At 40.6% G+C, this 27,746-nt stretch overlaps 1 protein-coding gene across 4 annotated transcripts in view; it reads right to left on the bottom strand.

Annotated features, from left to right (window-relative positions):
* The window catches only part of LOC124307480 (dipeptidase 1-like), a 1,861,010-nt gene that overhangs the window by 941,530 nt on the left and 891,734 nt on the right, over positions 1-27,746 (bottom strand). The gene's annotated exons all lie outside the window — the stretch shown is intronic.

Raw genomic sequence — 27,746 nt, 5'->3', positions numbered from 1 at the left:
AACCAGATGACGCTGAACACGAAGCCGATTCGATCCAGTCTCGTCAGATCAATGAGGAATAAGATACGTCCCGACGTATGATTGTGCGCTGGAAAACGTTCAATGACTGCAGCAGTGTTTGCTCTCAGCGCGAAAATAATATTTTCAACATACTTCGAATACATTCTTTTGTGTTAATTGGCCGGATGACGAGGGGGGGGTACCAAGCTTGGACCTCTCACTGCCACTCCCCAAAATTCTTGCGATCTATCTGCATATATTAACTCAACGCATCCGATGCAGACTCATCAGTCTTACACGATATGTGCAAGTCAAAAGTTATACAAAGTTCTGCATATATCAACGTTAGAGTCATGGCCACTGAAACATACTCATATGTCGTCAAAACGATGGAGAACGCGCACGATTTGTTGGGCGAGCTGCATCCCGAGCAGGAAAATGACAACATCTTCCAGCACTGGATTGATGTTGGAATGGAAAATCTCCAATTGCTGCGTGATCTTTCCGAGCGTCCGAGAACAAGCATAGGTATGAAACTACAAATTCAGCACACAATCACGCTCGTACAATCCTGGATAGCAAAGATTCGGCAACAGCTGAGGAAGCGACAGCAGCAGTGGCAGCAGCAGCAGCACGCCGTGGTGATGGGTGCTAACATCGGCAGTCCTGCGATCGTGCAGTGGGACGAAATCGATAGTGCTTTCGCCAACCGGATCCGAATGGGAGTTGTAACGAATCTCGGGCATAAGAATTTTCAAGCCTTTTTCGACGACGCACAACGGATCATCGTTGAGCGATTGAGGCTGGTACTGCGCGTGGAGGGTAATGTGAAGTTAACCTCACATTATTGTGCAAATTTGAAAACGTAAAGCACGAGGGGATTGCAGAAGAAGTTAAAAGCTTCAACACTTCCAAAATCGCGAGCCTCCCCTCAAGCGATATCGACGTTTGGTTTACACACGCAAGGGCTGATCTACTTGTAAAGGTTGAGGATTTTGAGCAACGCGATTCTGGGTGGAGCATGATCGAGATCCTCAATACTGCCGTAAATATCAGCCGGTACCAGCCTCTTGTGATGGAGCTGGAACATTTCTAATGAAATGTAACAGTTTATATCCTCTCGTAGGAACATGCCGGGGATCATTTAGATGAGTACAAAATTTATCATGCAGCGTAGCCCGCCTTATGCGCTTGGCTTTCTTATCGGCAGCAGTGCTCAAATTACGCGATTATGCACTTTATATGCACTGTCGCCGAGCCCGGCGAGAGGCCGTGTGAGCAGTCTCAATGCTGCTTCCAGGCGTAACGCACGTCTATTTAAATATAATATAACGTTAACGCTTCCTCCTACCATTTGTTGTTATCAATTATCACTCAATTCTCTGTTTGAATCAACATATGAATACATATATAATCGTTGCGCAATATTTGCATGACAAATTTGGCGATCCTTGCCAGGATCCGGTTTAAACCAACGAACGCGGAGCGCGTATCAAACGGCCGGATAATAGTGACGAACTTTGGAAGTGAGTGCATAAGCCCAATTAATTCACGCGCGAACCTTCGGCTACGCGTTTATAAGTAATTATTACGAATTGTACCTAGCAAAGGATAGAGTGAAAGGCCGCCTTGCGTAGACAATCAAGGACTGCGTGTAGACCGCTTGATAACCAGGGACTGAGTGTAGACCACCTGATTCTACACTGGACAATTCCCATAGTGAACTTGCGTATTTATTGAAAAGGAAGCAAGTATGAAATTCTGCACTCCTTAGATACAATAAACTTCGCGGTTGAACCGTCTAACAAGTAAGTGAAGTAAAGTGAGAATAAGGACACTCAGACTCGAACCGCTCTTATATTCTTGCCCCCGGTGCCTGTCAGAGACTCCAGGACATCGAATCCTCGTACTGACGGCTACCACGACCTTCGAGTGTGATGCTTCACACCTCAATTTGGCTACTCCTAGCGTAAGTACAAGCATTTTGTTACTTACTCGAGTCACCATAAACTTATCGAAGGACAAATCGTGATCGAAACTAAGAATTTGATGGTCAAACTTGAATCATTCAAATAAATAGAGTCAAAACTTGACTCAAGGTAAATTCAAAAAATAAATTCACGATGGACGTGAACGAAAACAATGACCGGAGATCGGCAGTACCTCTCACTATTGTTGAGACTGCAGAAGATGGACAATCCGTCACTTCTGAATCCCGGTTTGAAGAGAGATTTTGGGATTTGCCGAACCAAATGACTCAGCTTGTAAATAGGCTACAAGAAGCCACCGAACGTAATGATTTAACTGCAATGGGCAGATACCGTCTTGGTCTAGAGCAATTGAACGGAGAGAGGTTAACTGCGCGTCAACTTGCTCGCCGCGAAGATTTGCCTATAGAAGAAGTTACCCGTTTTATTCAATTGAGAAATCAAGAACGCCGTGAACACGACTTCATTCGTCGCAATAATCTAAAAATAAATCGAAACTCTAAAACAGTTCCGTGTCCCGGAGACACGCTTGAAAGCGTCATCAACAAATGTTTCAGGAAATGCAACAACCGGATAACCAATTAACCGAAGAAAACCGTCAAGAGGAAGCTCTGACAAATAGTAATACCAATCAAGAAGCAATCAATAACTATTATCGCTTAACAACTAGCGATGATCCGAATGTTTCTAATATTTTGAGACCGCCCGGAAACCATACCGGAGCGATACCGCGAATTCAACTAGATACCGCGCGTCTCGTTGAATCAGAGATGGAAGGTCCTACTCAGATAGCTCCCTCAACCGTAACAAACTCACCACGTTACTCGGCATTATACGGGCTCGCTCAAAACCGATTGCTGCCACCGACACCGCGCATCAATGAGGTGGGCTCCACAGCCAATTCAGACTCGGACCATCAAGGTATAAATGCGATGCCAATACCGATCCTTTACTGAAATCGCTCATTAGAAAACGACCGATTCTCCACCGCGCGAGCCAATGTGAACCATGATATCTTTTCGGATACGGATTCGACACTGCAACGCGTTCTCGAGGAAAGCCGACGTTTATCACGGATGCCGAACATACGCCTTACACCAAGGCCTAGTCCACAGTGGCCTGATGGTCCGACAGATTACGAAATCCCACGAGGTACTGGTAGCAATACCCGTAACAACGTCCCGCGTCGTCGTCTAGAACAGCAAGAAGAGGATGAACTTCGAAGAGCCTTGGAAATGTCTGCTACTTTACCACATCGTCGTCCAGACACTGTGCCGTTCAGTATGTCCCAGTTGCTGAGTGATCCCGAAGCTTTACGCCAACAGTAAGAGATAATGAGGAACATTGAGGAACTCGCGCGAATAAACCAAACAAGAATTCAACTACTGGCAACTGCGCCACCCCGAGACGTGCTTGCCCCTCGGAATCCAAGAGACCCAGGCCCGTATGCACGAACGGAAGCTTACTTGAATGATGTCAGCCTACGCCCCGATGCTGCCGGAAGATACCACGGAAAACCAAATCGCCCAGTGGACGAGACCTATGCGATCCAAGATTTCCTACCCGCGTTTCAAGCCATCAAGATGACTGATTGCAGACTGGAAGGAAAAGCAGGCGAAGACGTACACGCTTGGATCATGCAAGTAAAAGCCGCCGATATGGTAGTTATGCCAACCCACCGTTTCCCGTTTTGAGCATGGTAATCGTCTTTAAGACAGGAGGAGCTCTTCAGAAGACCATCAACCACAGGAGACCTCGTACAATCCCAACTTTACTCAAAGTCATAAGATCAGCCGTTATTGTCGAGAAAAGTGCCACCACATTGAAAATGGAGCTTGGCAGAACAGGCCAAAAGGGCGACACTGTGGACGCCTACAATCTCAAATTCAATCAGATCTACCAAGACCTCGTAGCTGCCTTCTAGAATCAAAAACTACGAGCGAACATCGATCCTCATCTTCAAGACCTCGAAAATAGAGTGTGCCAGTACTATCTGTACGGACTTAATCCGAGGATATTCCATCAAGTCAAAAACCGTCAGTACTTCAAGTTACTCGAAGCCCAGAAGGCCGCAAAAGAAGCCGAAGGCAAGGAATTGAATTTCCGAATGCATCAACAACAGCTGATGAACAGTAACGACACAGCCTCGAAACCCACGTTTTGGAACAAGTCCCAAATTTACGGGCCAGGCAGCGCATCAGATACGCGAAAATTCCAGGTACAACAAAGAACCTCGACGAACTCGCCAAGGTCAACTCCTCGACCACCAGCGTCTGTCCACCACCACGATGAAGCGAAACAAGATGACGATAAAGAACTCCAGAGATGTGAATGCCACACCTGTAACACACATTGGACCGCCCATGAACAACAAGCAGTATGTCATAATTGCGGAACCAGAGGACTCTACAGCCGGAACTGCTACGCTCCGCGCCGACCACAGAACGACTAACGCCGTAATACTAACTCAAAGACAAACCGCCCAACGACCAAGTCAATTGCACGTCAGAGGAACTCCAGTCAGAGGAAGAGGAAATAGAGGGACAGGAGGACGAACTAGAGGACGAGTGCCAACAGGAGCCCGTGTACGTTTAGTTTCACAGGGGTTACTACAGTGTGCTGTAATAAAATTTGGAGAAACAAAGCAAGGAGTGGCCCTTATGGTCGATACAGGTGCATCAATAAACCTCATAAAACGGAAGGTTATTTATCCATCGGATACACAAATTTGTCCAATTATCAAACGCAAAATTTCCATTAAGACTGGCAAAGCGCTAAATTCCGCGAATGAAATTGCTGTACCAACTCACATGGGGCTAAAGGACGAATTCGTCATTATACCAGACGATTATCTGCTTGACGAAGAAGATGAAATCATGGGAAACCCGTTTATGAGGAGGCGAGATTTCCAGTTGAATGCCTCGACGCTCACCCTAAAGAATAAGATACACCACCTTAGTAGCGACCGAAAAATTCGATTGAAACCAAATTCGGTGAACAAAATTGCCATCGATACCGACGAAAAGAATCTCGATCTCATGTTACGCATAGTCTATAAAGACGGAATGCCTATGGAAAATATCCCGGTGCAGATTGTACACACGAACAATCATGGTACGGCTCATGGAATCATCACCACCGCTGAAGACGAAGATATCGAGCTCGGACTGGAGAACGTCCAAGTCCACCGAGTAAAGAGTATGTCAACCCCGGGTGTATGGCAACAACCACGTGATGAAAGAGCGCAGGCGCTCCAACATACTGTCGACTTGAAACACCTACCGGAGGAGTACCAAAAAGAAATTTGGAGTATTTTTCGGGATTTCAGCGATATCTTTGCCTTACAGGAGGAAGACATGGTCAATGGAACTTCAATGACTGAACATCGCATCGAGTTGTCAGACCCCGAACGCATTGTAAATGTGAAAAGTTTCCGTGCTATACAGCTGCACCAGCAGGTTGTAAAAGAGGGAGTAGAGAAAATGTTGAAACAAGGAATAATAACGGAATCCGAGTCGCCATACAACTCGCCAGTTTGGGTTGTACCCAAAAAACCGGGCCCCGACGGAAAGCCCAAGTATAGAATTGTGATCGATTTCAGGAAGATTAACGAACTTACCGTTCAGGATTCTTATCCGATACCAATAATCGAGGATTTACTCGATCACATGGAAAGGGCCAAGTTCTTTACTACTGTCGACATGGCCGCAGGTTGACCAGATCAACATGGCTGCTGACTCCAAGAAATATACTGCCTTCTCAACCCCCGACGGGAATTTCGAATACCAACGAATGCCTTTCGGATTACAGAACGCTCCTGCGACCTTCCAACGCATGATGAACGATGCGCTAAGAGGATTGAATCAGAAGATCTGTTGCGTCTACATTAATGGCGTAATAATTTTTGATGAAACGGAAGAAAAACACCATCGAAATGTAAGAACCGTATCTCAGCGTTCAAGACAATGTAACCTGAAACTCCAGCCAGAGAAGTGCGCCTTCATGAAAACTGAAGTGAGATACCTCGGATATGTCATCACTGACGAAGGGAGCAAACCAGATCCGGAAAAGACCAGAGCGATACAACAATTACCCGTTCCAGTCAACTTTAAGGAGATTCGGTCCTTCCTTGGTTTGACGGGGTATTACCGAAAGTGCATACAAAACTATTCAATATTAGCGAAGCCATTAACAAGGTTAACAAGAAAGGACACCCTATGGGATTGGTCAGCAGCCTGCCAAGAAGCCTTCGAAACCCTGAAAGAAAAGTTGGTCACACCACCGATACTTGTGAGATCAGACCCAGCTAAACAATACGTCGTAACCACCGACGCGTCAAACGATGGAATTGGAGCGGTACTATCTCAAGACGGCCACCCCATATATTTCTTATCTCGAACCCTGAATAATGCGGAAAGGACTTACAGCACGACGGAGAAGGAGATGCTTGCTGTTGTATGGGCCGCCAAGAGACTAAGAGTATATTTGCTCAATACACCAGATAAACCCTTCATCATCCGCACCGATCATCGTGCACTAGTATGGCTGAAAAATTGCGTAGACCCCAGTCAACGCCTGCTGCGTTGGAGACTAAGATTGGAGGAATACTCATTCCTGATAGAACATGTTTCGGAAAAAAGTAACGTAGTAGCGGATGAGTTATCTAGAGTCTCTCGCACAAAGGAAGAGATCTTCGGAAAACTCACCGAATTGTAAAAGGGACTATACGAAATCACACCCAGTGATAGGAATCCCAAGTGGGTCCACCATATTGCCGCACGCCACGTTGACATCGAGAGATTGTCACTCACAACAAGCAGGACAAAATCTCACATCAAACTCGTTCCCAACCGAAATCGAAAAGGGGAGGACGGTAAATGGGTGAAGATTACCCTAGAAGAAAAGGATGCCTCTGACAACACCCTGATTATACCAAAGAATCAGACTGATAGACGTAAGAAACTCAGAAACTACATTCATCCGAAAAGGTACGAAAAGATATACTTCTGGATTGACCCTGAGAAAACCACCAAAGAAGAAACCAATTCGATCATCGAAGATCTCAAGAGGATACGTCAGGACTCAGGTGCAGACATATCATTTTGCTTGACAGGAAAGGATGTGTCTAACAAACAGCAACAGAAAGGAATCATGGCCAGCGCTCACAACGATATCAATGAACACTTCGGCCTAGCAAAAACAATTGACCGAGTAAAAGAAACGGCCGTATGGTCACGTATGGAGAATGATATCAATTCCTTTATCCAGGCATACCCCACGTGTCAGATGTATAAAAAGGAAAGGATACAAATGAAATCACCCGCCATTCTTTTCGAAACCTTTGCTGAAAAACCTAACGATCAAATTTCAATAGATATCGTCGGAACTCTGGTCGAATCTTGGAATAAACACCGATATATCCTCACGATGCAGGATTCAATAACTAAATTCATCAAATGTGCCCCACTTACGAACAAAACCGCGACAGAAGTTATCAAGGCTCTATCAGAGTACTGGATAGGTAACTTCGGGTGCCCCAAAGTAATCCTGACGGACATGGGAAAGGAGTTTTGTAACGAGCTGACCGATTCCTTTCTCGAACACTATAATATCAAACATATCACCACAACTGCATATCACCCGCAGTCGAACGGCTTTATAGAACGAATGCATAGTGTCTTGAAAGACTATATTCGAACTGCCTGCAAAGAGAGAATACACACTTGGGACAAGGCTTTAATAGAAATAGCACGTGCCTATAACACTTCCGTTCATCAATCAACAGGTGAAACGCCTCACAACCTCATGTTCTGTCACGAAGCCAACAACCCTGACGGTTTTCGCGAAAACCGATTGGAAACCGTGATTAGTAAGAAAATGTTGTGGATACGAAAATGGGAGGAACGGTTCGAGAAAGCTCTGGTCTGGCTTACCAAATCCAGAGAGAAAAACCAAAAACAAGTGGACCAAGGAATACGACGACAAACTCCTTTATATCAAGTGGGAGATAAAGTAATGATCAAGAACCATACGCGACAGAACGCCTTGGAAAGGATTTGGAATGGACCATTCGTCGTCGTCGAGATCAACGAACAAAAAGGAAATATCACTTACAAGAAAACCGCGGATGATCCCACAGCGTCTTATTGGAAGACCCATCTGAATAATACCAAACCGTACTACGAATACGACACCGGACCAAGGGAAAACGATCCAATCCCTAGAATTAAACTAAAACGGGTTCAGGGTAACGATTGGATCTCCACGGAATAGAGTCTTAGTTTCTTTTCTTATAGGTGTAGCAGTCTGTCCCTAGCCTACTTCGATGTCTCAGTTATCAATGGGACTTTACTCCAGGAGGAAGTGGGCAAAGTATACATGTACCAGGAAAGATGGAAGATATTCCAATCCATTGACGCAAGTGGGTTCACCAAACCATTACTCGACATTCACGACAAACTCGGAGGCCTCCAGACGATACGGGATACCTGTCTGGACCATTGGAACCCTGGTCAGCGATCCCTCGCCCAGTCCGCCCTGGACGCTTTAGATTTAGAATTTGCCCGTGCCTCGTCACACAAGAATATTTTGGAAGTCATTTTAGACTTGGGTGCGCCTATTCTTTAAATGACGCGCCGCCCCTCTAAATTAAGGGAATCTCAATCCCACGGAACCAAAACAAGTACTCCGAAAGCGCTCGCGTCGAGCGATGTTACTTACGAAGCCTCGCGCGAAGCTGAGGCGGTATTTGGAAAACATGTCCTTCTGACGGGCCTGGCAAATGAAATGTATCCCCTAAGGAAATCTTATCTCACGCCAAACATCAGACCGAAAAGAGGAATGTTTAACTTTTTAGGAACAATCCAAAAATCAATCTATGGAACTGCTGACGCGGATGATTTGGAAATAATTAATGGGAATCTAGCCTCACTAAAAAATGTAACGGACACTCCAAATCTTGTTGTAACCAAGTCCTTGCACATAAATCAAGTCCAAATTAATATCTTGAATACAAATCAGCTCAAACTTAAACACTCTTTGGAAACTGTGTGGGGACAATTAGAATCATTAAAAATAAAAGGTAACGAAACGCTTGCTTATCAGGAATACATGGAAGCTATAACTCTAAGTTTATTTGAAATTAAGGAACTGCAACGACTAATCGACCTGGTAATGACTGCCGTGCAATTAGGAAGGCATGGTATCATCGATAACACCCTTTTTACTCCAAAGGAGCTTATGACAGCTCTTCAAGCTTTCGACGCCAATGACAAAAAGACACTAATACTTATTAAAGAGGAAAATTACGAGAAGTTTATTAAAACAAGTGATTTAACTATAACCACAGATAAAGGCAAACTTATCTATATACTCACAGTGCCTTACTTAGAAAAGAAACCTTGGGTAATAATTCAGAATACCCCGGTACCCGTAAGAATAAATCACACTTATGTAACGCTCAACCCAACATATGCTTTGAAATTAGTACGTAGGAATTTTATAAGAGAAGTCACATTTACTCAACTGAAACAGATAACCGATTATTTCATTGGTGATTACCGCGATGTGGGACATCGCAACGATACTATTGAACTTTGAGAGAAAATAACTGATCCCATACCACGAGGATGCACTCTGAGTCGTTTTCTCGTCACAGATATTGCTTACATAAGAACGCAGGGATCGCAAATAATCTTACCTTCGAAGCCAATTGAGGTAACCATAACATGCGCTACAATGCAGACTTTCATTATTAAAATCACCAAGCCATTCCTGATAACCACGAATCAGAGCTGCGAACTTCAAACTTTGAAAACGCGAGTCAAATTAATCGTAGAACATATGACTTCTCAATCAACAGAAATACATGCAGATACCATTTCCCCGCTAAACAAATTTGTAACAGGCCGGGAAATTGTATTGCATCACGTGATTAACTTGGATACCCTCAAGGATCAAGGACAAGCCATTTTAGACCTTGAGAGTGTCCTCGCGAATAACGAAGCGACCCTTCGGGTCAACAATACATGGGCTAACTTCGAAGGTATAGGGATCCCATCAATAGCTGCCGTTTCTGGAACGATATCCGTCTTGTCTATTCTACTCTTGCTGTGGAAATTTAATATACCAACCTATATTTCGGCGTTCGCCGGATATTGTTGCCAAAGGAATCCCTCTGCTTTGGAAGTAGTAGAACGAAGGAAATTAAAACGCAGGATTGAGACACAGGCTAAACGTAACGAAAGAATCCTACGAGAAATCAGAAGCCGCAGAGACGCGCCTTTGTCTTCGTCTGGGGATGTGATGGAGCTGGAACATTTCTAATGAAATGTAACAGTTTATATCCTCTCGTAGGAACATGCCGGGGATCATTTAGATGAGTAAAAAATTTATCATGCAGCGTAGCCCGCCTTATGCGCTTGGCTTTCTTATCGGCAGCAGTGCTCAAATTACGCGATTATGCACTTCATATGCACTGTCGCCGAGCCCGGCGAGAGGCCGTGTGAGCAGTCTCAATGCTGCTTCCAGGCATAACGCACGTCTAATTAAATATAATATAACGTTAACGCTTCCTCCTACCATTTGTTGTTATCAATTATCACTCAATTCTCTGTTTGAATAAACATATAAATACAGATATAATCGTTGCGTAATATTTGCATGACACTCTCGCTGCGGGGCTTTTGACATTCGTTGAGTTACCCAAGGACATTCAGCGGAAGAGGGCAGTGATAAAAGTGTGAAAAAAAGATAAAAGATGTCTTCTCTGGTCGACCACTGTAGCCTGCCACCCAATCAACACCAACACCGGTAGGACTCGCCATTATTACTGCTTCATCTCAGAGTTGGACTGTACAGGTATCAAATTCCCTGCTACTCTACATGATGTGAAAAAGCTTGAAAGATTGAATAATTTGCGAATCAATGTATACGGGATAGAATCTCAAACCTTTTCAGATCATGCAAAATCGAATAACAGCGTCGTCGTGCCAATTTATTTGAGCGATCATTTGAGTACCGCGAACTTTGACACGATTCATCTTCTGATGGTTGAGAGTAATCCAGAAAATGATATGGCTCGCGAGTTAACACCAAGATTCCACTTTGCTTGAATTAAAGATCTTTAACGATTGGTGAGCAAACAATTGTCTGATCATGAACACAAAACTTTTTTATGCGACAGATGTTTGTGTCACTTTAGTGTGTAACATGCCTACGACAATCTTCGGCAAGATTGTATTACGCTAAATAAAGTACGCATGGAATTTTCCGAGTCGAAAGATTTAGCATTTTCAAATTTTGAGAACAAGGGTACCGTACCGTCTGTCGTTTACGCCGATCTCGAATGTATATTAGAGTCTACATCGGTTGATCAATTCCAAAATCACGTTTTAACCCGTCAAACACGTGAATTTCAAAAGCATATCCCGCACAGTGTAGAGTTGGGGTTTTGTCGCAGTCCCCATTAGCTATAGGATAAAACTGTAGACGTAGAATTGTTGTAAATATTTGCGTTTGATGCCTCGAACGATCCGCCATCAGGCGGAAACGTTTCATCATCAACACGATATTGACTGGATTTGAAAATGCGAATTCATATGCTAACAATTATTTATTATTAACATATCGAGAGATTATTCGTATTTATTCGTTTACCACGAGAATAGTTTTCAGAAAATGAAAAAGAGTTGACGTGGGAATATTTGTATATGCAAGAAAGTATTACGCCAACGGGGAAATCAACTGTACGTGCAATGACTGGGATTTGATAGTTCGCATAATAGTTGGATAGACAGGGTTGATCTGTAAGACAATAAAATATTTACATGAATCATACAAAATGAATTTTTATTCTTCATTTTTACCTATCATTATTTTATATCGGCAGTCAATAACAGTCAATACCATAATTAAACTGATTCCCTAATATGTTGTTAAATCTATTAGCGATAATAATGCTCGGTTGATTTTACATATTACAACTGCTCAGGTATGATTGGCTGGTGGGCGTGACCAGTTACCGATGTTCCATATAAAATCGGTTGACGGTTGAAAAACTTGTACATCATTCAGAAATTATTTGCTTAGCTCGGTATTGTTCAGCAGTGTTCTCGAAAGCATAAAGGTGTGAGGTAAAGGTTGCGAATCAGAACTTGACGACAAGAAACCATCGCAACAGAACAGTTTGCAGGCTTGAGAAGGCACCTTCCTATTTGTGAGTGTTTTCAAATTATCGGAGCTTACCTTACTCAATCTTGGGATTCACGATGATAATACAAATGATTTTCACAATTCTCAAGCTATCCAAAAAAAATAAACAAGAAATGACCGAAAATAGCCTTACCCAATTCCCCGTAGAGGAGGAGGAGGAGGAGGAGTGGGAGGGGGACGAGGAATTAATCATCAGATTTTCGGACGGGGTGTCGGAGTTCTCGCAGGAAGAACTTTTGGACCTCATTGAGGATGTACGGTCGGCCCGAGAGAGGCCGAACAGCCTATACATCCTGAATTACCTTAATTATAACATATCTATAGAAAGAATTTTTAGGCGATGGGAAGACGGGGTTGTTGCAATAATCTTAGATATCGAAAGTAGTGATGATGATGATTATAAATATTATTTTCGCCCTGGAGGTGAAAAACTATTAGGGTGAAAGTTTACGAATCATCAACATCCACAGCCTATCTAAATGCGGTGTCGCAATCCGGTCGATTAACGCGAGAGAATGTATTCGAAGTACGTGTAAAATATTATTTTCGCCCTGGGGGTAAACTATTGGCGTGAAAGTTTTTTTGTCACTTTGTTGAGTTCTGACTTCTGGTTAATAACGGTCTTTAAGTTGTGAATATTTTTGAGGAACAGATCGATTCGCTGTTTTAATTCTGCTTTGTTTGAAGTTCTCCGCATGAGAGCTGAAGATGCAAGACTATCTTCCTGACTTCCTTCTAATTCCTTCTATCCTTCCTTCTATCTTCTCTGACTAACTTCCTGTTTAGTTGACAGAGCGATCCGACTCTCAAGCATGGAATTTCACAATAAAAATTTGTCCTTGATTCAGCAGGTATTAGTTAAGAACGACTATCCTTCTCGCCTGCTGAACAAACATATTAAGTTCAAATATGATTCCATCTTGGCATCTACCAGCCCTAACAACAATCTCGATGCAACTACTACACAGACCATTCAAAAAAACTATATTTCCATCCCTTATGTAGCGGGTCTGTTTGAGTCTCTTAATAGAACATTCTCCAAATACAAAATTCAATTTGTGGGCAAATGCGCACATGATCTATCCTCGATGTTCGATTCGGGTAAAGACCCCTTACCCCTGGTCAATCGCTCGGGTGTAGTTTACAAAATACCTTGCAATCATTGCAACAAGGCTTACATAGGTCAAACTAGTAGACAACTACACACCAGGATAACCGAACATAGACGCAACATCCATGAACACGAGGATAATTATACTGCATTGACGAGACATGCCATCGATTTCGACCACTCTTTTAATTATTCTCAAGCTAGTATTATTGATGTCGAACCTTTGTATTATAATAGGCTTCTGTTGGAAATGTGCAATATAGTAGCACATCCTAATTCTGTCAACCGTAAACAAGACATAGAACACCTAAGCAATATTTACACCTCTGTGATACGACCATCGTAATTCTGTCCATTACCGACTGAGCTTGCTCTCGATTTTACCTTCTTAACATAAAAAATTTTTTGTTTTTCTGTCTAACCCGTTGACTCTGCGTTGCTCGGATAACTATTGAGATCGACCTCTTCCCACTACACATTAGACGTTCCACTGTGCGTATGTGCTCTGACTCAACCATAACGGCTGTGCATTTTATTCTTTCAACAAACCAACTATAAATATGAATTCGTGGGAGTTACGCGTTGCCAACGCAGTGTGTTTTGTTTTCTGTCGTTTTTGCCTATTTGTTCTATTTATATTTTTAATTATCAACACGCATTATTTAATTGGAAGTGCTATCACATATGAGGTAATCTCTCTTTTATACTTCTTCAACACCTTGCATATCAGTTACATCAATATGTCTTACTTTGTCAAACCTATTTGTATATCATTTTTATTTTTATTTTTATTTTGTTCGTGACAGATATTTAAATAAAATTGTTCTGAGGAGGGCCCCCACTAGGGCCGAAACGTTAACACGATAAAAAGTGTTTTGAGTTGTGACCTTCATATCCAAGAATAACTTTAATCAACAAATCTCCAAGGTCAAGATAATTCTTCTTCATCATATTAACGGAATAAAACGTGGGAACCATGGGGTTTTTTCATGACATCTCTCTTGCATACGGAAAGACTTTGGCGGGGAAGCTGAGACGTTGGGCCACCATATCCGAGTCCTTGTTGAAGCTAAAAAACCACCGCATCTTTCTTCTCAACTGCAAGAAAAGATCGATTCTACCAACTCACTTAAAATTCCCTAAGCTCATTTCGAACGGTATTAATTTTAAAATGTCTAAGTCACGTTCTGTTTACACACACAATGTATACAAATTTCAAAGGTCGGTACTCAATCTTGAGATTAGTGACGCTCACGCGACCATCGTTAAATACCAAAATATTTTGTTGTCTCTGGAGAATGACATCTTAATCGAATTACCGGTTGAAGTGTCGAAAAAATTCTTCGACACGCAACACTTGAAATTAGAACCGGCCTTCAACGCTTACAAGACGGCCAATATCAACAAGCTAGCTAGTCTGATCAACAACAAAAAACGACTCAATTCTAATCCAATTGACACGACCTCTGAAAATTGGTTAGTAAACCTCAGTAGCACCGAGATTCCGGCCAATGTTATCGACGTACTAAAAATGGGACCTAAATATGGCATTCCTTTTATGAATAATCGCATTCCAACCAACAAGCTCATATCGGATTTCGAATCAAAGATCTCTTGCATCCCTTCTAATTCTCGCAATACGGCTCGGCAAGATTTCACCAATACAATTAAAAAGTTCATCAACACTCCTGCTCCCCTTGACGCCGATAAGAATGTCCTTCACAAAAAAATCAAAGAAACCAAGATCTTCCAAAACAACAATAAGGACTTGCTTTTCTTGAAAGCGGATAAGGGAAACAAGACTGTTGTTATGAACAAACTAATGTACGAGGCCAAAATGTTGCAACAACTATCTAACAATAATTCTTATAAAGTTGTCAGATATGATCTCACTTCTACTTTGCAACAAGAAGTAAAAAAACTAACAACCGATTGGGTCAATAGCAAATTCATCTCTAATCAACTAAGACGTCAAATTGCTAAAACGGACTGCCTACCACCTAGAGCTTATGGACTACCGAAAATCCATAAACCTGATATACCGGTACGAATCATTGTGTCCTTCACCGATAGTCCGACGATCAATTTGGCTCGTTTTCTTAGTAAATGGATAGGCAATAACATCATACCACCTTTGTCACGGATAAGAGATAGTTTTGCGTTGGTGAATGCTATTAGGGACCTTCGTCTTCCAGCTGATTATATTTTAGTTTCACTGGATGTTATATCCTTATTCACTAATGTACCACAAGATCTGGCAATCAACGCCATCAACAAGCGCTGGCATCAGCTGGTGGACAAAATTCCGGTCCCACGTAACGAACTCTTAAAAAGCATTACAAATATGTTTTAAGGCTGCCATATTTAAATTTAACCATAACATATATGCCCAAACGTTTGGCTTACCTATGGGCTCACCGCTCTCTCCAATTTTGTCTGATTTGGTTTTGGATGACCTTGAACAACACTGTCTTAATAAACTAGACTTCAAGCCTTCATTCTTTTTCAGATACGTAGACGACATAATTACAGCTGTCCCTTCGCATAAAGTCGCCGATATGCTTTCTGTTTTTAATAGTTTCCATCCGAGACTACAATTTACATCCGAATTAGAGTCTAATCGCCAAATCAGCTTTTTAGATGTACTGATTATCAATGACAATCAGCTCATTAAAACTGATTGGTTCCACAAGGCTACTTGGTCACAAAGGTATTTAAATTACCATTCTCACCATCCCAAATCATACAAAATTGGAACGATTAATTGTTTAGTTGACAGAGCGATCCGACTCTCAAGCATGGAATTTCACAATAAAAATTTGTCCTTGATTCAGCAGGTATTAGTTAAGAACGACTATCCTTCTCGCCTGCTGAACAAACATATTAAGTTCAAATATGATTCCATCTTGGCATCTACCAGCCCTAACAACAATCTCGATGCAACTACTACACAGACCATTCAAAAAAACTATATTTCCATCCCTTATGTAGCGGGTCTGTTTGAGTCTCTTAATAGAACATTCTCCAAATACAAAATTCAATTTGTGGGCAAATGCGCACATGATCTATCCTCGATGTTCGATTCGGGTAAAGACCCCTTACCCCTGGTCAATCGCTCGGGTGTAGTTTACAAAATACCTTGCAATCATTGCAACAAGGCTTACATAGGTCAAACTAGTAGACAACTACACACCAGGATAACCGAACATAGACGCAACATCCATGAACACGAGGATAATTATACTGCATTGACGAGACATGCCATCGATTTCGACCACTCTTTTAATTATTCTCAAGCTAGTATTATTGATGTCGAACCTTTGTATTATAATAGGCTTCTGTTGGAAATGTGCAATATAGTAGCACATCCTAATTCTGTCAACCGTAAACAAGACATAGAACACCTAAGCAATATTTACACCTCTGTGATACGACCATCGTAATTCTGTCCATTACCGACTGAGCTTGCTCTCGATTTTACCTTCTTAACATAAAAAATTTTTTGTTTTTCTGTCTAACCCGTTGACTCTGCGTTGCTCGGATAACTATTGAGATCGACCTCTTCCCACTACACATTAGACGTTCCACTGTGCGTATGTGCTCTGACTCAACCATAACGGCTGTGCATTTTATTCTTTCAACAAACCAACTATAAATATGAATTCGTGGGAGTTACGCGTTGCCAACGCAGTGTGTTTTGTTTTCTGTCGTTTTTGCCTATTTGTTCTATTTATATTTTTAATTATCAACACGCATTATTTAATTGGAAGTGCTATCACATATGAGGTAATCTCTCTTTTATACTTCTTCAACACCTTGCATATCAGTTACATCAATATGTCTTACTTTGTCAAACCTATTTGTATATCATTTTTATTTTTATTTTTATTTTGTTCGTGACAGATATTTAAATAAAATTGTTCTGAGGAGGGCCCCCACTAGGGCCGAAACGTTAACACGATAAAAAGTGTTTTGAGTTGTGACCTTCATATCCAAGAATAACTTTAATCACTATCTTCCTGACTTGAAATTTAAACTTTTACAGCCGTATTCCCCAAACACAGAATGCCTGAAAACTTCTGGAAGCTACCGAAATGATGTGTCTTCGATTGTGTGGGTAACATCAGATGTGTACGGTTCGGTTTCCTTCTTACTCCTCGTTAATCTGACGACACTCGATAAAATCGGCTTCGCGTTCATCGTCATCTGGTTTGATGTCGGATAATATTGCAATCACTTTGTTTTGCAGTTTTTGAAAAGTTAGGATTAACGTTTTGTCCTGAAAATATATCCTGTGTAGTCTGTGCGGTTGCACACGAGCTCTCCGGCACACTCAACGAGCCACCGAAGATTTTGTAGCGTCGAAGTATGTGGAAAATATTATGTTCGCCCTAGAGGTGAAAAACTATGAGCGTGAAAGTTTACGGATCATCAACAACATTCCCGGCCTATCTAATTGCGGTGTCGCCATCCGGTCGATTAACACAAAACAATGTATTCGAAGTATGTCGAAAATATTATTTTTCGCCCTGGGGTGAAAAACTATTAGCGTGAAAGTGTACGGGTGACGGTGAAAAAATCAAAATGTCTGCTCATCCGGCCAAGCAAAAAATCACATTATCAAACTGTCTGACGACAAAAAATCAAAATGGCTGCTCATTCGACTAAGCAAAAATCAAAATGGCTGCTATCAGAATGGCTGCTCGTCAGACGGCAAAATCAAGCGATCATACTGGTGGCGTCATAGCAAAAAATCACATTATCAAACTGTCTGACGATAAAAAATCAAAATGGCTGCTCATCCAGCGAAACGAAAATCAAAATGGCTGCTCATCCGGCTACGCAAAAATCAAAATGGCCGCTCGTCTGACGGCAAAATCGAGCGAAAATGCTGGTGACGTCATGCATCGTAACAGCCGGTTGCAATATCATGGGTGAGGCTTATCATTGTGGGCGGGGGGGGGGTAACATACAGACTGCCGGTAAGGTGAGGAGGGAGGAGGGAGCCGGTACGCCGCCATTTTTTGAGTTAGAACTGTCATATCTATACTACTGCTATTTTTCTGAAACATGTTTCTTTTTAATCGAAAATGCAATATGGGGGCGAAAAAAATCGTGTGAAACCTTTTAATAACCGAAAATGTAGGTTTTGATATTCTTTTTACGTTTACCATAGAAAAAACCGAAGAAACCTTTTTCCGTTAGATTTGGAGTTAATTTCCGGTGGTTGAAAAGTACCCGAAACACGGCCATGGTCAAAAATACCTACCAAGATCAAAAAATTTGTAGAGAATTTTACACTTATTACAAAATGAAGGTAAGTTTGTCTGTTTTAAAAACCCGTTTGGAACGTTTGATTATCTTTATTTCTGAGTCCGCTATCTAACTTTTAGTGTGAAAAGAAATTTCGACTGGTGTACTCTAGTTTCGGCCGTCACTGTACAGGTATATGCTACGTATTCCGACCCCTAACGCTGTTTTCTGTTCAGTTATACGTTATTACAGCAGACTTTTGAGTCGAAACTTTCGATTTGATGTTTAACTTACCTACCACTAGACGGTGCGCACATTGTGATGTTTTGTGTACTTGTCTACCGCTAAATGCCGTAGCTTAACATATGTGTCTATTCCTCTGCAAAACACGTTTTGGCGAGTTCAGGTCAACGTGTCATTTACAGGAAAACTCTTTACTTACGATCACGGGATTAAGATCGATTGAGCCTCTGAAAATCATAACTTTTTCATTTTCCAATCATAAAAGTTTCAAATGCATAGGTATTTCACTTAAACGTTATTCTCAATTATATGTTAGTATTGCAATACCCCTCAAAAATCGATAGCTGGAGTTTCACTGTATATACACGGAAAGAAATTTATAAGAAATTTTCTCATACTTTGTATAGCAATCGCGTCATAAACTTTGATTATGACGATCGTTGCTATTTTCATACATAACGTCACTATAAACCTAGGAACGAACTTTTGACAGGGTAACATAGTAATTGTTATACGTATTTCGAAAATTATATGTAAGTTTTACTTGACAACAGAACAATGTGTATCATATTACTGAGAAATACAACGCCAAAATTTTTTGAAGTTGTACGTAAAGTATTTCAATACATGCTATACAAGGATGATGATTCCCAACGTACTATGGCAGACGAAATGCTAGGTTGGGAATTATGACATAATTTCTAATAATCCTAGGACTACATGCAATCTGTATATTAATCATTGCCATACAGGTAATGCCTAGGTGTTCGCTAACACAGCATTCTAAACGATGCTTGAGCAACATTGTATCCGTAACCATCCGTGTATGAGTTCGAGCCACTTCCATAGTAAAGATTCCCATACAGTATAGCCGCCGCCAGCGTTTTGTAGTGCAATGTTTGGAGACCGCCGCACAGCGTTTTGAGAAGTTTGATGTGACGTTACCAAAGGCTCAGTTGCATGTTAGCATTCACGGCGAGTGGCTGCATCCACAATTTTCGCAAGTTTGTGCAAGTTTTTATTCAAATATCGTGGAACGTAAAAGATGTATCTGAAAAGTGTTCTTTGCCAGATACATTATTATCTAACTTACAAGATCATATCCACCTCGCGAGCTGGATGAAGTACAAAGATGAATCAATAAAGAAAGACACGATAGTAATGGTACCCTCCGTAGAGGGTCTCCTATTTCATTGTGTGCAATGTATCATCGTGGACGATGATGGCAAGCTTGTTCTAGTGACCTAAGAATTACTTGATTGTTATTTTAATGAGCACAAACAAGGTTTCAAGATTATGAATATAAATTATTATAACCCTCGAATTTTATTAGATGAGGACCTGCAATCAATAATTATTACTTATGTAAGTGAATGTGGTGACGGCTTTTTTTACATTATGAAGAAGTGGATGTAAGGTGTTCAAAAATAACAGATTTACGTATTCAATAGATAATTGTTGTGTATTTTTTCCGTATTTACCGTCCGCAATACATCCGTCATAGAGAGAAAAAAATTGATTTGAATTTAACGTATTAGGATTTCTAAAGAAATCATTATCATTCAATGAAATAGGCCAAGTTCAACTCACTATTATTGATACTGGATAAATTATTCGTTATTTCTTTGGAGTAACATCAAATCCATTTGGGTTAAATAAAATTAAATTGAAGGTGGGTTATTTCATGAAATCGAAAAAGTCTTAGTATATTATATTCAAGTATATTTTTTTCTCAGTGTGGCGCGTACCGTTCCTCTCCCAGTATAATTGATAATGAAGTACGTACAGACTACTTCACATTAAAATATTATGACGTGTACTATGCTAGGTACTGTATTACTGCCGTTACAGTGCTTGTAGAATAACCGTATACTGATGAATAGGAATTCTCGACCTCGTATATAATCTATTATAGAATCTTGGTGATCGGTCAATTAAGTAAACGTATTTTTAGTTAACGTTTCGACCCGGATATGGGCCCTCCTCAGAACGATTTATTTATTTAACTGTCAAGAACAACAAAAAATTTTTTTTAATAAAATAAATAATAATACTAGAAGTAATCAGACATTAAATATTGTAGATGTAATACTCTTAGGGCTATTATATATTATTGGTTAGTAAGAACATTTTGATTAATTGAAAGAAGAATGGCTTTAAGTGTTATTTACCTTTTTTTATAAGTAAGTGGACTAAGATGTAGTCGAATTCACAATTTACAATTAGTGGAGACAATGTTCTTTGAGTGACGGTAGTCAATGTCAATCTTCTAGTTATTTTACATGTAGGAGTTAATAGTTGGAAGTCATTAATTAAAAGGATTAAAGAACTATGTTTCTTCACAGTCAGTATGTCATTGTGTTAAAAGGTTTTTAAAGAAGGTCTTTTTAGCAGTGAAATTAATTTGCAAGTGTCCAAGAAGTGGAGGTAGGCTCTTTATGACTATGTTCCACATGTCTAACCAAAAATTATTGTTGGTTGAACCGATTGGGTCAACAGGTGAATAACGACTGATGGGAGAAACAAATATGATCCAGAGTAAAGGTGAACCTAATATAAACAATTATACAGAAAAACAATAAATATTTTGTGAAAAAAATTATGTAGAAAGAACTGTGTAATGGGGACAAAAAAATTTTTTTGTATCTAGTTAAGGTTAAACAATATTTATGAAGGAAGTTCGTGACCGGGAGGTAGATTGAAGATGATGAAATTAGTCGAAAAGCCGGTCAGGAGAAGACGTTTAATGATTTATAAAACGTGAATAAAAAATCGACCTTTCGGCCGGGCCCTGCCGACCATCCTCAGGATAAATTTCTATAATGATTAACAAAAAGAATGCTTCAAAAACAAAATCGGATTGAAAGCATGGAGATACGTTCATACTAATACATGTTGATGTAAAAATAGGTGAAAAATTAAGAATTTACACGCACATGTCTGAGTGACAGTTTTAGGTTAAGCGTCGAGTTTTGACGGAAGGTTGAAGAGAGTAAAAATACGTTAATACGAATGAATTATGGTGGAAAGAGTGCTTAATAAGAATGTGGAGTTAGAAATGAGGAGGAGATAAGTTAAATTTGAGACAGATTACTCACAAAAATTGACGACCAGTACATGCTTAGGTGTTGCCAATAGTTCAGCATTTTGCTTGACGGCATTTTGCTATTTGCTGAACTATTAGCAACACCTAAGCATGTACTGGTCGTCAATTTTTGTGAGTAATCTGTCTCAAATTTAACTTATCTCCTCCTCATTTCTAACTCCACATTCTTATTAAGCACTCTTTCCACCATAATTCATTCGTATTAACGTATTTTTACTCTCTTCAACCTTCCGTCAAAACTCGACGCTTAACCTAAAACTGTCACTCAGACATGTGCGTGTAAATTCTTAATTTTTCACCTATTTTTACATCAACATGTATTAGTATGAACGTATCTCCATGCTTTCAATCCGATTTTGTTTTTGAAGCATTCTTTTTGTTAATCATTATAGAAATTTATCCTGAGGATGGTCGGCAGGGCCCGGCCGAAAGGTCGATTTTTTATTCACGTTTTATAAATCATTAAACGTCTTCTCCTGACCGGCTTTTCGACTAATTTCATCATCTTCGTTAAACAATATTTGTTGTGTGGGCGGAGATTAGAGGTTTGTAAATATTACTTAAATGTTCAACATCTTGTCTAAGATTAACGGAATTGGTGTGACCTACAATGTTGCACATTTCTAGTAATAGTCTTTTATAATAATTGTGTTCTTCACAAAGGATGTTTGTATTGTCGTAATTAAAAGTGTGTTGTTTGACGATACTTTGTTTTGTTAGAGCCGTGTGACGTTCTTCAATCTCATGTACATTGCGTTGATGTTCCCTGATTCTGGTGTTAAGGTGGCGGCCAGTTTGACCTATATAAACTTGGTTGCAATCATTGCGAGGTATTTTATACACAACATTGGATCGTTTGCCAATGGGGATCTTATCTTTTCCCGTATCAAAAACTAGTTGTGAATCTTTTGAATTTTTTCCAACAAACTTGACATTATGTTTGGCGAATAGACGGTTAAGTGACTCAAAGATATCAGATACATATGGGATGGGGATATATGTAGTAGCGGGTCTATTGTTATCGTCTGCGGGAGCAGAGTCAATATTATTGTCAGGTAAGTTGTTGATGTAGGTGCGTCTCTTATTAATATGTTGGTGTAATAGGCCATGAGGATAATCATTCCATCTTAGTATATTGTATATGAGCGACAGGTTTTTTTCCTGAAACTCTGTACTAGAAAGTTTGATGGCTCGGTCAACTAGGTTAATGATGGTGCCTATTTTGTAGGACATTGGATGGTGAAAATTAAAATTCAGATATCTCTGTGACCAGGTTTTTTTGTGAAACCAATCTGTTTTGATATTATTGTTGTTGTGTATCAGCAATACATCTAAGAAATTGATGGCGTTATTTTCTTCTGTTTCGATAGTAAATTGTGATCGTGGATGATATCGGTTAAAAGTATTAAAAGTGTGATCTATTTTTTCTTTAGGAACAGCAGTAAGAATATCATCAAGATATCGAAAATAGAACGGTGAATCAAAATCAAGATTGTTAATGCAAGACGTTTCCAAGTCTTCCATGACAAGGTCTGACAAGATTGGGGAGAGAGGAGATCCCATGGGCAACCCGAATTGTTGTGCATACGTATCGTTGTTAAATTTGAATATTGCAAAATCAAAACATATTTTTAAAGCTTTATCTAGTTCAATAAGGGGAATTGGGATCTTATTTTCAAGAGAAGCCCAACGGTTGTTTACTGCGCGCAATGCGAGATCTGTCGGAACGTTGGTAAAGAGTGATATTACATCTAGCGATATTAAAGTATAGTTGTCTGGGATAATCAATGTTTTTATTGTATCAACTAAGGAAAAGCTATCTTTAACTCTAGAGGTGGGAGGTGTGATATTAGTGGTGAGCCATGAATTAATTGTCTTGGCTAAGGCATAGGTCGGGCTATTGACATAGTCTATAATAGAATAACCGTATACTGTTTCGTAGTCCTAGCCATGCCATATGGTGAAATTTACAATACCATACTTTAAACCGAATGAGTAGTATAACAAGGCCGGTTCTGGATATATGAACACCTTCTTTACCGACCAATCCGCCTATACGTGCATCCCAGACGCAAATTCTTGAAGGTTACCCCCCCTCTCGTTGATATAACGTGCTCTGCCGACCGCTCGTCGGTAAGAAAATCTCCCAAATGACCATGATCGTTGGTAAAAATTCCTCCAAATGACCATGATCGTTGGTAAAAAATGCCTGAAATTGCCGTGGTATTACCCCTTGTGGGATAAATTGTGCTCTTCGTCGGTAAAGAAAATCTTGCCATCGAGCGGGATCGATAACTGCATTACCGAGCGCATTCCGTGAATCCTCAGGCGTTCGAGCGGACCCCGCGGATCCTCGGACGTTCGACCGAGAATCCTGGCATGTGTCAGGTTTTTGAGAGCTTCCAGAAGGTTCGAGGAGATTCTCTGGCGAGCGAGAGGTTTTGAGGGCGGAGGTACGACATTGGGAGGCTTATGCAACGGTCTTGAACGAATCTAGGCTGACAAACAATTCGTCCGACGTATTTCGACTGGACGTTGAGCGGAATGCGGTCAAAGGATTTCAGTGCGACGTTGAATTCTGAAAGACCCGCTCTGGCCTTGAATGAATTTTAGGTCGACAAACAATTCTCGGAATCGTCCGACGAAAACCATATTCGGAGTCGTCCGACGAGTTTTGACTTGACGGTGAGCAGCCTGCCGACAACGGATTGCGGTGCGACGTCGAATTCTGGAAGGTTCTGAAATTTGTATGCGGTTGCTGCGACCCTGAACGAATGTAGGCTGACAAACAATGCGTTCGACAAGTTTCGGCTTGACACCGAGCGGTCTGGGATAAGGAGAAAGAGTTTCTTTGACCCTGAAAGATTCTCGGAAACTTAGACTGACAAACAACGCGTCCGACGAGTTTCAACTAGACGGCGGGCGGCCTACGGACAACGGATTGCGGTGCGACGTTGAATTCTGGAAGGTTCTAACGTACAATCGAAGACACATCATTTCGGTAGCTTCTAGAAGTTTTTCAAGGATTCTGTGTGACTGGTGGGAGGAATACGGCTATAGAAGGCTGAATTTCAGGTCGGAAAGACAGTCTTGCATCTTCAGCTCTCATGAAGAGAACTTTAAATAAAAAAAAACTAAAACAACGGATCGATCTGTTCTTAAAAAATATTCACGACTTGAAAACCGTTATCAACCAGAAGTCAAAACTCAACAAAGTGACAAAAAAGTTCGCAAATCTGAACTTATCAAGAGACACATAACTGCTAAACATTTGAAAAAATGGATTTCACAAGACTGAACAAAGTTGCAAGCATGAACGAATTTCTACCGACGAAGGAATCGACGGAGCTAGAAATTTTCAAAATCTACAAAGTCACTAACATTCGACGAGTCCAAACGAGGTTTGGACAGCGTGTCGTCACAGATCTGAACGACGAATTCAGCATATTCTTACCGGCACGGATTGTGCGACTGCTAAACGAGGACGAGACCCAATATCAGATATCGGTGCAGACGGTGGAGGAAGAGCGGTTGCTCTTGCAGTATCTGGGCGGTCAGTACGGTCAAATTGAATTCAAAGATGCGTCGACTCTCTCCTAATTTGTACACCGTACCTGGACAACGTGTGCAGCGTCTCCTTCTTACCAGCATGGACCTTGCGACTACTGAACATGATCAAGAACCAATTTCAAAAACTTGACAAAAAAACTTTCGAAGTAGTTTCCAATTATTCAACGTTTCATAACCTTTAAGAAAATTGTGTAAATTTTTTCACAAAGCTTTCATTTTTTTTCTGCTGTACTCATTATATATGCATTAACGTTGGATGCTGTTCACAGCTCTCTGAAACATACAATCATTTTCGAAATTTAATGTATGATGTATCACACACAAAAGTATACATCAAATTTCTTCTAAAAGTTGTGAAATGATATCTTAGGAACGTAAGACATGTATGTATCACGAAAGTTTCAAGGTTTTCGTTGTCAGATAAAGCAAAAAAATAAAAAAATAATAAGTAAAGAAACCAATAAATCGAACTTGTTATAAAAGTCATAAAATTCATCGTATATTACTCTTGATCTTATACTTTCTTGAATAACCAAGTGCGATTTCCCTCTCTTACCAAACGGGCTGACACACCCGCTTGGTAAATGAGAATATCGTTCCGGCTCCCATCCCCGTAGGCTGTGATCACGAGTTGAACCGCTCTGACTAAGAAGTCTCGGAGCAGGTAATGGGCCCATTCTCGCGGCACACGCACATTCGATAAATTATATACGTACTTCATTTTCTGAAAAAAAATTAATACATGACTGAAGTATTGATTATTGATCACAGAATGTTGTGAAAAAATTGATATTCTTGTACGACTCACTGATCGAAATCACGATGTATGACACTTTGAAAGCTCGAGGTGACGATGAACGTTGTTATTTTTTTCTTGAAAATAATCTGAAAAAAAACGCACACACGTTAAATTATTTCTTTTCACTCAAGTAAAATCGAAAATTGTTGTACACTCAAGGTAGAAAAACTGTATGAGTGCACTGATTTCAATCACCCACCTTCACAGTTTGCAAGCTCGACTGCCAATGAATTCATCAGACGGACGGAGCACCCCACTCTTCGTACAACTTCTTCATATGTTTTAGGTTCACAATTAAACTAATACCAAATCATGAAGTGGTTGACACTTGTCGGTTACTTGTCGTGAGCGGGATATATCCTTTTCACTCTGTCCTACTGCCCTAGTGCGTAGACCTCGAAATCGTGAAACTGATACCGTGGGCAAAGTAAAAGATCCCTGTAACACTCTCGGTGAACGGTATCTATAAAGCCTATTACAGTTCCATGTATAACTCTAGCGATTAGTTCACTCTCACAGCTCTCTCTCGTACATGAAGCGTGCGAAACCTCTTCGCCAAGTTCCAAGAACTGCCTTGCTATCTTCCACGCGCTGCAGATTCGTTCGAAAACTATCTTGAAATTTTTTTCGCTGAAGAATATTGCATACGGCTGTTCACGAATTTTCGACAATGTGTGAGTCACGTCGTTGCTTACCCATGAAAGGAACCGTGTCAGCGTAGAGCAGTCATTCTGGAGCAAGCCTTGCAACTCTATCTTTGCCAAGTGTGTGATCGAAAGTAGAAGAAACAAACATGGATCCGAAAAGTGTTTGAAATTAATACAAATGATGGAAATGGCGTTCAAGATTTTAACTGAAAAATCGTCACCGGCAGGGATTGCAAAATGGATTCGATCCAGAACCCAAAATACCAGGCTCTTGAATAAAATCTTACGCAACAACGCCTCAACGATCGGAGAAAAGACAAAAATTTTGACTACAATTGGAATTCTGAAATCGTTGACAGCCAAATTTCAACAATTTCAGAAAGTGGGTGACGCGTTACGAAGCCGACAAAGAAGCGATCGAGTACGATGGGAAGATTTAGAGACAGCTTTCGAGAGCTGAATTCGAACGGGAGCCATTATTAATCTGCGGCATCAAGATTTGAACAAGTTTTTGGAAGATGCGAAACACCTCATCGTTGCAAGACTGAAGAAAATGCTACGGAAAGTGGGAAGTTCAATAGCAAACTATGTCTTGTGTTGTAAATTCAATATAACGAAAAACGCTGAACTTGTTGAAGAAATGAAATATTTCAACACCAGAAACCAGATCATCCTCCAGCCAGCTGACATACACGGATGATTCGAAGAGAACGTAAAGCAAAAAGTGTTAGCTAAGGTGAAAGATTTTCAAGAGAAAGATTCTGGTTGGTCGCTGACTGAGATAATCAATTTGACTGTGAATATCAACAAGTACGTG

Source organism: Neodiprion virginianus, chromosome 6, assembly GCF_021901495.1.
Source record: "Neodiprion virginianus isolate iyNeoVirg1 chromosome 6, iyNeoVirg1.1, whole genome shotgun sequence".
NCBI lineage: Eukaryota > Metazoa > Arthropoda > Insecta > Hymenoptera > Diprionidae > Neodiprion > Neodiprion virginianus.
The sequence above is the reverse complement of the archived record's forward strand: the minus strand, read 5'-3'. Positions and strand labels throughout refer to the sequence as shown.